The sequence below is a fragment of the Phyllobates terribilis genome, unplaced genomic scaffold (genome assembly GCF_046119375.1).
Source record: "Phyllobates terribilis strain yellow unplaced genomic scaffold, ASM4611937v1 Scaffold_12__6_contigs__length_324123572, whole genome shotgun sequence".
Classification (NCBI taxonomy): domain Eukaryota; kingdom Metazoa; phylum Chordata; class Amphibia; order Anura; family Dendrobatidae; genus Phyllobates; species Phyllobates terribilis.
Window position 1 is genome coordinate 318,003,265 of NW_027362772.1, and position 14,149 is coordinate 318,017,413.

The 14,149-nt window shown below is 46.2% G+C and overlaps 1 protein-coding gene across 8 annotated transcripts in view; it reads left to right on the top strand.

Moving 5' to 3' along the window:
• The window catches only part of APLP2 (amyloid beta precursor like protein 2), a 151,587-nt gene that overhangs the window by 68,021 nt on the left and 69,417 nt on the right, over positions 1–14,149 (top strand). The window lies entirely within an intron of this gene.

Sequence of the window (14,149 nt, forward strand, 5' to 3'; positions counted from 1 at the left end):
GTATACAGGTATGTACGGGGTGTGATGTGTATAGTGGTGGGGTGCATACAGGTATATACGGGGTGTGATGTGTATAGTGGAGGGGTGTATACAGGTATATACGGGGTGTGATGTGTATAGTGGAGGGGTGTATACAGGTATATACGGGGTGTGATGTGTATAGTGGTGGGGTGTATACAGGTATGTACAGGGTGTGATGTGTATAGTGGTGGGGTGTATACAGGTATATAGGGGTGTGATGTGTATAGTGGTGGGGTGTATACAGGTATGTACGGGGTGTGATGTGTATAGTGGAGGGGTGTGATGTGTATAGTGGAGGGGTGTATACAGGTATATACGGGGTGTGATGTGTATAGTGGAGGGATGTATACAGGTTTATAGGGGTGTGATGTGTATAGTGGTGGGGTGTATACAGGTATGTACGGGGTGTGATGTGTATAGTGGTGGGGTGTATACAGGTATGTACGGGGTGTGATGTGTATAGTGGAGGGGTGTATACAGGTATATAGGGGTGTGATGTGTATAGTGGTGGGGTGTATACAGGTATGTACGGGGTGTGATGTGTATAGTGGTGGGGTGTATACAGGTATGTACAGGGTGTGATGTGTATAGTGGTGGGGTGTATACAGGTATATACGGGGTGTGATGTGTATAGTGTGGGGTGTATACAGGTATGTACAGGGTGTGATGTGTATAGTGGAGGGGTGTATACAGGTATATACGGGGTGTGATGTGTATAGTGGAGGGGTGTATACAGGTATATACGGGGTGTGATGTGTATAGTGGAGGGGTGTATACAGGTATATAGGGGTGTGATGTGTATAGTGGTGGGGTGTATACAGGTATGTACGGGGTGTGATGTGTATAGTGGTGGGGTGTATACAGGTATGTACAGGGTGTGATGTGTATAGTGGTGGGGTGTATACAGGTATGTACAGGGTGTGATGTGTATAGTGGAGGGGTGTATACAGGTATATACGGGGTGTGATGTGTATAGTGGAGGGGTGTATACAGGTATATACGGGGTGTGATGTGTATAGTGGTGGGGTATATACAGGGTGTGATGTGTATAGTGGTGGGGTGTATACAGGTATGTACGGGGTGTGATGTGTATAGTGGAGGGGTGTATACAGGTATATAGGGGTGTGATGTGTATAGTGGTGGGGTGTATACAGGTATGTACGGGGTGTGATGTGTATAGTGGTGGGGTGTATACAGGTATGTACAGGGTGTGATGTGTATAGTGGTGGGGTGTATACAGGTATATACGGGGTGTGATGTGTATAGTGGAGGGGTGTATACAGGTATATACGGCGTGTGATGTGTATAGTGGAGGGGTGTATACAGGTATATAGGGGTGTGATGTGTATATATGATGATTATAGTGGAGGGGTGTATACAGGTATGTACGGGGTGTGATGTGTATAGTGGAGGGGTGTATACAGGTATATACGGGGTGTGATGTGTATAGTGGAGGGGTGTATACAGGTATATACGGCGTGTGATGTGTATAGTGGAGGGGTGTATACAGGTATATAGGGGTGTGATGTGTATATATGATGATTATAGTGGAGGGGTGTATACAGGTATGTACGGGGTGTGATGTGTATAGTGGAGGGGTGTATACAGGTATATAGGGGTGTGATGTGTATAGTGGAGGGGTGTATACAGGTATATAGGGGTGTGATGTGTATGGTGGTGGGGTGTATACAGGTATATACGGGGTGTGATGTGTATAGTGGAGGGGTGTATACAGGTATATACGGGGTGTGATGTGTATAGTGGAGGGGTGTATACAGGTATATAGGGGTGTGATGTGTATAGTGGAGGGGTGTATACAGGTATATACGGGGTGTGATGTGTATAGTGGTGGGGTGTATACAGGTATGTACAGGGTGTGATGTGTATAGTGGAGGGGTGTATACAGGTATATAGGGGTGTGATGTGTATAGTGGTGGGGTGTATACAGGTATGTACAGGGTGTGATGTGTATAGTGGTGGGGTGTATACAGGTATGTACGGGGTGTGATGTGTATAGTGGTGGGGTGCATACAGGTATATACGGGGTGTGATGTGTATAGTGGAGGGGTGTATACAGGTATATACGGGGTGTGATGTGTATAGTGGAGGGGTGTATACAGGTATATACGGGGTGTGATGTGTATAGTGGTGGGGTGTATACAGGTATGTACAGGGTGTGATGTGTATAGTGGAGGGGTGTATACAGGTATATACGGGGTGTGATGTGTATAGTGGTGGGGTGTATACAGGTATGTACGGGGTGTGATGTGTATAGTGGTGGGGTGTATACAGGTATATACGGGGTGTGATGTGTATAGTGGAGGGGTGTATACAGGTATATAGTGGTGTGATGTGTATAGTGGTGGGGTGTATACAGGTATGTACGGGGTGTGATGTGTATAGTGGAGGGGTGTATACAGGTATATACGTGGTGTGATGTGTATAGTGGAGGGGTGTATACAGGTATATACGGGGTGTGATGTGTATAGTGGAGGGATGTATACAGGTTTATAGGGGTGTGATGTGTATAGTGGTGGGGTGTATACAGGTATGTACGGGGTGTAATGTGTATAGTGGTGGGGTGTATACAGGTATGTACGGGGTGTGATGTGTATAGTGGAGGGGTGTATACAGGTATATAGGGGTGTGATGTGTATAGTGGTGGGGTGTATACAGGTATGTACGGGGTGTGATGTGTATAGTGGTGGGGTGTATACAGGTATGTACAGGGTGTGATGTGTATAGTGGTGGGGTGTATACAGGTATGTACGGGGTGTGATGTGTATAGTGGAGGGGTGTATACAGGTATATACGGGGTGTGATGTGTATAGTGGAGGGGTGTATACAGGTATATACGGGGTGTGATGTGTATAGTGGAGGGGTGTATACAGGTATATAGGGGTGTGATGTGTATAGTGGTGGGGTGTATACAGGTATGTACAGGGTGTGATGTGTATAGTGGTGGGGTGTATACAGGTATATACGGGGTGTGATGTGTATAGTGGAGGGGTGTATACAGGTATATACGGGGTGTGATGTGTATAGTGGTGGGGTGTATACAGGTATATACGGGGTGTGATGTGTATAGTGGTGGGGTGTATACAGGTATATAGGGGTGTGATGTGTATAGTGGTGGGGTATATACAGGTATGTACAGGGTGTGATGTGTATAGTGGTGGGGTGTATACAGGTATGTACGGGGTGTGATGTGTATAGTGGAGGGGTGTATACAGGTATATAGGGGTGTGATGTGTATAGTGGTGGGGTGTATACAGGTATGTACGGGGTGTGATGTGTATAGTGGTGGGGTGTATACAGGTATGTACAGGGTGTGATGTGTATAGTGGTGGGGTGTATACAGGTATATAGGGGTGTGATGTGTATAGTGGTGGGGTGTATACAGGTATGTACGGGGTGTGATGTGTATAGTGGTGGGGTGTATACAGGTATGTACAGGGTGTGATGTGTATAGTGGTGGGGTGTATACAGGTATGTACGGGGTGTGATGTGTATAGTGGAGGGGTGTATACAGGTATATAGGGGTGTGATGTGTATAGTGGTGGGGTGTATACAGGTATGTACGGGGTGTGATGTGTATAGTGGTGGGGTGTATACAGGTATGTACAGGGTGTGATGTGTATAGTGGTGGGCTGTATACAGGTATATACGGGGTGTGATGTGTATAGTGGAGGGGTGTATACAGGTATATACGGGGTGTGATGTGTATAGTGGAGGGGTGTATACAGGTATATAGGGGTGTGATGTGTATATATGATGATTATAGTGGAGGGGTGTATACAGGTATGTACGGGGTGTGATGTGTATAGTGGAGGGGTGTATACAGGTATATACGGGGTGTGATGTGTATAGTGGAGGGGTGTATACAGGTATATACGGGGTGTGATGTGTATAGTGGAGGGGTGTATACAGGTATATAGGGGTGTGATGTGTATATATGATGATTATAGTGGAGGGGTGTATACAGGTATGTACGGGGTGTGATGTGTATAGTGGAGGGGTGTATACAGGTATATACGGGGTGTGATGTGTATAGTGGAGGGGTGTATACAGGTATATACGGGGTGTGATGTGTATAGTGGAGGGGTGTATACAGGTATATAGGGGTGTGATGTGTATATATGATGATTATAGTGGAGGAGTGTATACAGGTATGTACGGGGTGTGATGTGTATAGTGGTGGGGTGCATACAGGTATATACGGGGTGTGATGTGTATAGTGGAGGGGTGTATACAGGTATATACGGGGTGTGATGTGTATAGTGGAGGGGTGTATACAGGTATATACGGGGTGTGATGTGTATAGTGGTGGGGTGTATACAGGTATGTACAGGGTGTGATGTGTATAGTGGTGGGGTGTATACAGGTATATAGGGGTGTGATGTGTATAGTGGTGGGGTGTATACAGGTATGTACGGGGTGTGATGTGTATAGTGGAGGGGTGTGATGTGTATAGTGGAGGGGTGTATACAGGTATATACGGGGTGTGATGTGTATAGTGGAGGGATGTATACAGGTTTATAGGGGTGTGATGTGTATAGTGGTGGGGTGTATACAGGTATGTACGGGGTGTGATATGTATAGTGGTGGGGTGTATACAGGTATGTACGGGGTGTGATGTGTATAGTGGAGGGGTGTATACAGGTATATAGGGGTGTGATGTGTATAGTGGTGGGGTGTATACAGGTATGTACGGGGTGTGATGTGTATAGTGGTGGGGTGTATACAGGTATGTACAGGGTGTGATGTGTATAGTGGTGGGGTGTATACAGGTATATACGGGGTGTGATGTGTATAGTGGTGGGGTGTATACAGGTATGTACAGGGTGTGATGTGTATAGTGGAGGGGTGTATACAGGTATATACGGGGTGTGATGTGTATAGTGGAGGGGTGTATACAGGTATATACGGGGTGTGATGTGTATAGTGGAGGGGTGTATACAGGTATATAGGGGTGTGATGTGTATAGTGGTGGGGTGTATACAGATATGTACGGGGTGTGATGTGTACAGTGGTGGGGTGTATACAGGTATGTACAGGGTGTGATGTGTATAGTGGTGGGGTGTATACAGGTATGTACAGGGTGTGATGTGTATAGTGGAGGGGTGTATACAGGTATATACGGGGTGTGATGTGTATAGTGGAGGGGTGTATACAGGTATATACGGGGTGTGATGTGTATAGTGGTGGGGTATATACAGGGTGTGATGTGTATAGTGGTGGGGTGTATACAGGTATGTACGGGGTGTGATGTGTATAGTGGAGGGGTGTATACAGGTATATACCGGGTGTGATGTGTATAGTGGTGGGGTGTATACAGGTATGTACGGGGTGTGATGTGTATAGTGGAGGGGTGTGATGTGTATAGTGTTGGGGTGTATACAGGTATGTACAGGGTGTGATGTGTATAGTGGAGGGGTGTATACAGGTATATACAGGGTGTGATGTGTATAGTGGTGGGGTGTATACAGGTATGTACGGGGTGTGATGTGTATAGTGGAGGGGTGTATACAGGTATATACGGGGTGTGATGTGTATAGTGGAGGGGTGTATACAGGTATATACGGGGTGTGATGTGTATAGTGGAGGGGTGTATACAGGTATATAGGGGTGTGATGTGTATATATGATGATTATAGTGGAGGGGTGTATACAGGTATGTACGGGGTGTGATGTGTATAGTGGAGGGGTGTATACAGGTATATAGGAGTGTGATGTGTATATATGATGATTATAGTGGAGGAGTGTATACAGGTATGTACGGGGTGTGATGTGTATAGTGGTGGGGTGCATACAGGTATATACGGGGTGTGATGTGTATAGTGGAGGGGTGTATACAGGTATATACGGGGTGTGATGTGTATAGTGGAGGGGTGTATACAGGTATATACGGGGTGTGATGTGTATAGTGGTGGGTGTATACAGGTATGTACGGGGTGTGATGTGTATAGTGGAGGGGTGTATACAGGTATATACGGGGTGTGATGTGTATAGTGGAGGGGTGTATACAGGTATATACGGGGTGTGATGTGTATAGTGGAGGGGTGTATACAGGTATATAGGGGTGTGATGTGTATATATGATTATAGTGGAGGGGTGTATACAGGTATGTACGGGGTGTGATGTGTATAGTGGAGGGGTGTATACAGGTATATAGGAGTGTGATGTGTATATATGATGATTATAGTGGAGGAGTGTATACAGGTATGTACGGGGTGTGATGTGTATAGTGGTGGGGTGTATACAGGTATGTACGGGGTGTGATGTGTATAGTGGTGGGGTGTATACAGGTATGTACGGGGTGTGATGTGTATAGTGGTGGGGTGTATACAGGTATGTACGGAGTGTGATGTGTATAGTGGTGGGGTGTATACAGGTATATACGGGGTGTGATGTGTATAGTGGTGGGGTGTATACAGGTATGTACGGGGTGTGATGTGTATAGTGGTGGGGTGTATACAGGTATGTACGGGGTGTGATGTGTATAGTGGTGGGGTGTATACAGGTATGTACGGGGTGTGATGTGTATAGTGGTGGGGTGTATACAGGTATGTACGGGGTGTGATGTGTATAGTGGAGGGGTGTATACAGGTATGTACGGGGTGTGATGTGTATAGTGGTGGGGTGTATACAGGTATGTACAGGGTGTGATGTGTATAGTGGTGGGGTGTATACAGGTATATACGGGGTGTGATGTGTATAGTGGAGGGGTGTATACAGGTATATACGGGGTGTGATGTGTATAGTGGAGGGGTGTATACAGGTATATAGGGGTGTGATGTGTATATATGATGATTATAGTGGAGGGGTGTATACAGGTATGTACGGGGTGTGATGTGTATAGTGGTGGGGTGTATACAGGTATGTACGGGGTGTGATGTGTATAGTGGAGGGGTGTATACAGGTATATACGGGGTGTGATGTGTATAGTGGAGGTGTGTATACAGGTATATACGGGGTGTGATGTGTATAGTGGAGGGGTGTATACAGGTATATAGGGGTGTGATGTGTATATATGATGATTATAGTGGACTGGTGTATACAGGTATGTACGGGGTGTGATGTGTATAGTGGAGGGGTGTATACAGGTATATAGGGGTGTGATGTGTATAGTGGTGGGGTGTATACAGGTATGTACAGGGTGTGATGTGTATAGTGGTGGGGTGTATACAGGTATGTACGGGGTGTGATGTGTATAGTGGTGGGGTGCATACAGGTATATACGGGGTGTGATGTGTATAGTGGTGGGGTGTATATAGGTATGTACGGGGTGTGATGTGTATAGTGGTGGGGTGCATACAGGTATATACGGGGTGTGATGTGTATAGTGGAGGGGTGTATACAGGTATATACGGGGTGTGATGTGTATAGTGGAGGGGTGTATACAGGTATATACGGGGTGTGATGTGTATAGTGGTGGGGTGTATACAGGTATGTACAGGGTGTGATGTGTATAGTGGTGGGGTGTATACAGGTATATACGGGGTGTGATGTGTATAGTGGTGGGGTGTATACAGGTATGTACGGGGTGTGATGTGTATAGTGGTGGGGTGTATACAGGTATATACGGGGTGTGATGTGTATAGTGGAGGGGTGTATACAGGTATATAGGGGTGTGATGTGTATAGTGGTGGGGTGTATACAGGTATATACGGGGTGTGATGTGTATAGTGGTGGGGTGTATACAGGTATGTACGGGGTGTGATGTGTATAGTGGTGGGGTGTATACAGGTATATACGGGGTGTGATGTGTATAGTGGTGGGGTGTATACAGGTATGTACAGGGTGTGATGTGTATAGTGGAGGGGTGTATACAGGTATATACGGGGTGTGATGTGTATAGTGGTGGGGTGTATACAGGTATGTACGGGGTGTGATGTGTATAGTGGTGGGGTGTATACAGGTATATACGGGGTGTGATGTGTATAGTGGAGGGGTGTATACAGGTATATACTGGTGTGATGTGTATAGTGGTGGGGTGTATACAGGTATGTACGGGGTGTGATGTATATAGTGGAGGGGTGTATACAGGTATATACGTGGTGTGATGTGTATAGTGGAGGGGTGTATACAGGTATATACGGGGTGTGATGTGTATAGTGGAGGGATGTATACAGGTTTATAGGGGTGTGATGTGTATAGTGGTGGGGTGTATACAGGTATGTACGGGGTGTAATGTGTATAGTGGTGGGGTGTATACAGGTATGTACGGGGTGTGATGTGTATAGTGGAGGGGTGTATACAGGTATATAGGGGTGTGATGTGTATAGTGGTGGGGTGTATACAGGTATGTACGGGGTGTGATGTGTATAGTGGTGGGGTGTATACAGGTATGTACAGGGTGTGATGTGTATAGTGGTGGGGTGTATACAGCTATCTACGGGGTGTGATGTGTATAGTGGAGGGGTGTATACAGGTATATACGGGGTGTGATGTGTATAGTGGAGGGGTGTATACAGGTATATACGGGGTGTGATGTGTATAGTGGAGGGGTGTATACAGGTATATAGGGGTGTGATGTGTATAGTGGTGGGGTGTATACAGGTATGTACAGGGTGTGATGTGTATAGTGGTGGGGTGTATACAGGTATATACGGGGTGTGATGTGTATAGTGGAGGGGTGTATACAGGTATATACGGGGTGTGATGTGTATAGTGGTGGGGTGTATACAGGTATATACGGGGTGTGATGTGTATAGTGGTGGGGTGTATACAGGTATATAGGGGTGTGATGTGTATAGTGGTGGGGTATATACAGGTATGTACAGGGTGTGATGTGTATAGTGGTGGGGTGTATACAGGTATATAGGGGTGTGATGTGTATAGTGGTGGGGTGTATACAGGTATGTATGGGGTGTGATGTGTATTGTGGAGGGGTGTATACAGGTATATAGGGGTGTGATGTGTATAGTGGTGGGGTGTATACAGGTATGTACGGGGTGTGATGTGTATAGTGGTGGGGTGTATACAGGTATGTACGGGGTGTGATGTGTATAGTGGAGGGGTGTATACAGGTATATAGGGGTGTGATGTGTATAGTGGTGGGGTGTATACAGGTATGTACGGGGTGTGATGTGTATAGTGGTGGGGTGTATACAGGTATGTACAGGGTGTGATGTGTATAGTGGTGGGGTGTATACAGGTATATAGGGGTGTGATGTGTATAGTGGTGGGGTGTATACAGGTATGTACGGGGTGTGATGTGTATAGTGGTGGGGTGTATACAGGTATGTACAGGGTGTGATGTGTATAGTGGTGGGGTGTATACAGGTATGTACGGGGTGTGATGTGTATAGTGGAGGGGTGTATACAGGTATATAGGGGTGTGATGTGTATAGTGGTGGGGTGTATACAGGTATGTACGGGGTGTGATGTGTATAGTGGTGGGGTGTATACAGGTATGTACAGGGTGTGATGTGTATAGTGGTGGGCTGTATACAGGTATATACGGGGTGTGATGTGTATAGTGGAGGGGTGTATACAGGTATATACGGGGTGTGATGTGTATAGTGGAGGGGTGTATACAGGTATATAGGGGTGTGATGTGTATATATGATGATTATAGTGGAGGGGTGTATACAGGTATGTACGGGGTGTGATGTGTATAGTGGAGGGGTGTATACAGGTATATACGGGGTGTGATGTGTATAGTGGAGGGGTGTATACAGGTATATACGGGGTGTGATGTGTATAGTGGAGGGGTGTATACAGGTATATAGGGGTGTGATGTGTATATATGATGATTATAGTGGAGGGGTGTATACAGGTATGTACGGGTTGTGATGTGTATAGTGGAGGGGTGTATACAGGTATATAGGAGTGTGATGTGTATATATGATGATTATAGTGGAGGAGTGTATACAGGTATGTACGGGGTGTGATGTGTATAGTGGTGGGGTGCATACAGGTATATACGGGGTGTGATGTGTATAGTGGAGGGGTGTATACAGGTATATACGGGGTGTGATGTGTATAGTGGAGGGGTGTATACAGGTATATACGGGGTGTGATGTGTATAGTGGTGGGGTGTATACAGGTATGTACAGGGTGTGATGTGTATAGTGGTGGGGTGTATACAGGTATATAGGGGTGTGATGTGTATAGTTGTGGGGTGTATACAGGTATGTACGGGGTGTGATGTGTATAGTGGAGGGGTGTGATGTGTATAGTGGAGGGGTGTATACAGGTATATACGGGGTGTGATGTGTATAGTGGAGGGATGTATACAGGTTTATAGGGGTGTGATGTGTATAGTGGTGGGGTGTATACAGGTATGTACGGGGTGTGATGTGTATAGTGGTGGGGTGTATACAGGTATGTACGGGGTGTGATGTGTATAGTGGAGGGGTGTATACAGGTATATAGGGGTGTGATGTGTATAGTGGTGTGGTGTATACAGGTATGTACGGGGTGTGATGTGTATAGTGGTGGGGTGTATACAGGTATGTACAGGGTGTGATGTGTATAGTGGTGGGGTGTATACAGGTATATACGGGGTGTGATGTGTATAGTGGTGGGGTGTATACAGGTATGTACAGGGTGTGATGTGTATAGTGGAGGGGTGTATACAGGTATATACGGGATGTGATGTGTATAGTGGAGGGGTGTATACAGGTATATACGGGGTGTGATGTGTATAGTGGAGGGGTGTATACAGGTATATAGGGGTGTGATGTGTATAGTGGTGGGGTGTATACAGGTATGTACGGGGTGTGATGTGTATAGTGGTGGGGTGTATACAGGTATGTACAGGGTGTGATGTGTATAGTGGTGGGGTGTATACAGGTATGTACAGGGTGTGATGTGTATAGTGGAGGGGTGTATACAGGTATATACGGGGTGTGATGTGTATAGTGGAGGGGTGTATACAGGTATATACGGGGTGTGATGTGTATAGTGGTGGGGTGTATACAGGTATATACGGGGTGTGATGTGTATAGTGGTGGGGTGTATACAGGTATGTACGGGGTGTGATGTGTATAGTGGAGGGGTGTATACAGGTATATACGGGGTGTGATGTGTATAGTGGTGGGGTGTGATGTGTATAGTGGTGGGGTGTATACAGGTATGTACGGGGTGTGATGTGTATAGTGGAGGGGTGTGATGTGTATAGTGGTGAGGTGTATACAGGTATGTACAGGGTGTGATGTGTATAGTGGAGGGGTGTATACAGGTATATACAGGGTGTGATGTGTATAGTGGTGGGGTGTATACAGGTATGTACGGGGTGTGATGTGTATAGTGGAGGGGTGTATACAGGTATATACGGGGTGTGATGTGTATAGTGGAGGGGTGTATACAGGTATATACGGGGTGTGATGTGTATAGTGGAGGGGTGTATACAGGTATATAGGGGTGTGATGTGTATATATGATGATTATAGTGGAGGGGTGTATACAGGTATGTACGGGGTGTGATGTGTATAGTGGAGGGGTGTATACAGGTATATAGGAGTGTGATGTGTATATATGATGATTATAGTGGAGGAGTGTATACAGGTATGTACGGGGTGTGATGTGTATAGTGGTGGGGTGCATACAGGTATATACGGGGTGTGATGTGTGTAGTGGAGGGGTGTATACAGGTATATACGGGGTGTGATGTGTATAGTGGAGGGGTGTATACAGGTATATACGGGGTGTGATGTGTATAGTGGTGGGGTGTATACAGGTATGTACGGGGTGTGATGTGTATAGTGGAGGGGTGTATACAGGTATATACGGGGTGTGATGTGTATAGTGGAGGGGTGTATACAGGTATATACGGGGTGTGATGTGTATAGTGGAGGGGTGTATACAGGTATATAGGGGTGTGATGTGTATATATGATGATTATAGTGGAGGGGTGTATACAGGTATGTACGGGGTGTGATGTGTATAGTGGAGGGGTGTATACAGGTATATAGGAGTGTGATGTGTATATATGATGATTATAGTGGAGGAGTGTATACAGGTATGTACGGGGTGTGATGTGTATAGTGGTGGGGTGTATACAGGTATGTACGGGGTGTGATGTGTATAGTGGTGGGGTGTATACAGGTATGTACGGAGTGTGATGTGTATAGTGGTGGGGTGTATACAGGTATATACGGGGTGTGATGTGTATAGTGGTGGGGTGTATACAGGTATGTACAGGGTGTGATGTGTATAGTGGTGGGGTGTATACAGGTATATACGGGGTGTGATGTGTATAGTGGAGGGGTGTATACAGGTATATACGGGGTGTGATGTGTATAGTGGAGGGGTGTATACAGGTATATAGGGGTGTGATGTCTGTGATGATTATAGTGGAGGGGTTTATACAGGTATGTACGGGGTGTGATGTGTATAGTGGAGGGGTGTATACAGGTATATAGGAGTGTGATGTGTATATATGATGATTATAGTGGAGGAGTGTATACAGGTATGTACGGGGTGTGATGTGTATAGTGGTGGGGTGCATACAGGTATATACGGGGTGTGATGTGTATAGTGGAGGGGTGTATACAGGTATATACGGGGTGTGATGTGTATAGTGGAGGGGTGTATACAGGTATATACGGGGTGTGATGTGTATAGTGGTGGGGTGTATACAGGTATGTACAGGGTGTGATGTGTATAGTGGTGGGGTGTATACAGGTATATAGGGGTGTGATGTGTATAGTGGTGGGGTGTATACAGGTATGTACGGGGTGTGATGTGTATAGTGGAGGGGTGTATACAGGTTTATAGGGGTGTGATGTGTATAGTGGTGGGGTGTATACAGGTATGTACGGGGTGTGATGTGTATAGTGGTGGGGTGTATACAGGTATATACGGGGTGTGATGTGTATAGTGGTGGGGTGTATACAGGTATGTACGGGGTGTGATGTGTATAGTGGAGGGGTGTATACAGGTTTATAGGGGTGTTATGTGTATAGTGGTGGGGTGTATACAGGTATGTACGGGGTGTGATGTGTATAGTGGTGGGGTGTATACAGGTATATACGGGGTGTGATGTGTATAGTGGTGGGGTGTATACAGGTATGTGCGGGGTGTGATGTGTATAGTGGTGGGGTGTATACAGGTATGTACGGGGTGTGATGTGTATAGTGGAGGGGTGTATACAGGTATATAGGGGTGTGATGTGTATAGTGATGGGGTGTATACAGGTATGTACGGGGTGTGATGTGTATAGTGGTGGGGTGTATACAGGTATGTACGGGGTGTGATGTGTATAGTTGAGGGGTGTATACAGGTATATAGGGGTGTGATGTGTATAGTGGTGGGGTGTATACAGGTATGTACGGGGTGTGATGTGTATAGTGGTGGGGTGTATACAGGTATGTACAGGGTGTGATGTGTATAGTGGTGGGGTGTATACAGGTATGTACGGGGTGTGATGTGTATAGTGGAGGGGTGTATACAGGTATATACGGGGTGTGATGTGTATAGTGGAGGGGTGTATACAGGTATATACGGGGTGTGATGTGTATAGTGGAGGGGTGTATACAGGTATATAGGGGTGTGATGTGTATAGTGGTGGGGTGTATACAGGTATGTACGGGGTGTGATGTGTATAGTGGTGGGGTGTATACAGGTATGTACAGGGTGTGATGTGTATAGTGGTGGGGTGTATACAGGTATGTACGGGGTGTGATGTGTATAGTGGAGGGGTGTATACAGGTATATACGGGGTGTGATGTGTATAGTGGAGGGGTGTATACAGGTATATACGGGGTGTGATGTGTATAGTGGAGGGGTGTATACAGGTATATAGGGGTGTGATGTGTATAGTGGTGGGGTGTATACAGGTATGTACAGGGTGTGATGTGTATAGTGGTGGGGTGTATACAGGTATATACGGGGTGTGATGTGTATAGTGGAGGGGTGTATACAGGTATATACGGGGTGTGATGTGTATAGTGGTGGGGTGTATACAGGTATATACGGGGTGTGATGTGTATAGTGGTGGGGTGTATACAGGTATATAGGGGTGTGATGTGTATAGTGGTGGGGTATATACAGGTATGTACAGGGTGTGATGTGTATAGTGGTGGGGTGTATACAGGTATATAGGGGTGTGATGTGTATAGTGGTGGGGTGTATACAGGTATGTATGGGGTGTGATGTTTATAGTGGAGGGGTGTATAC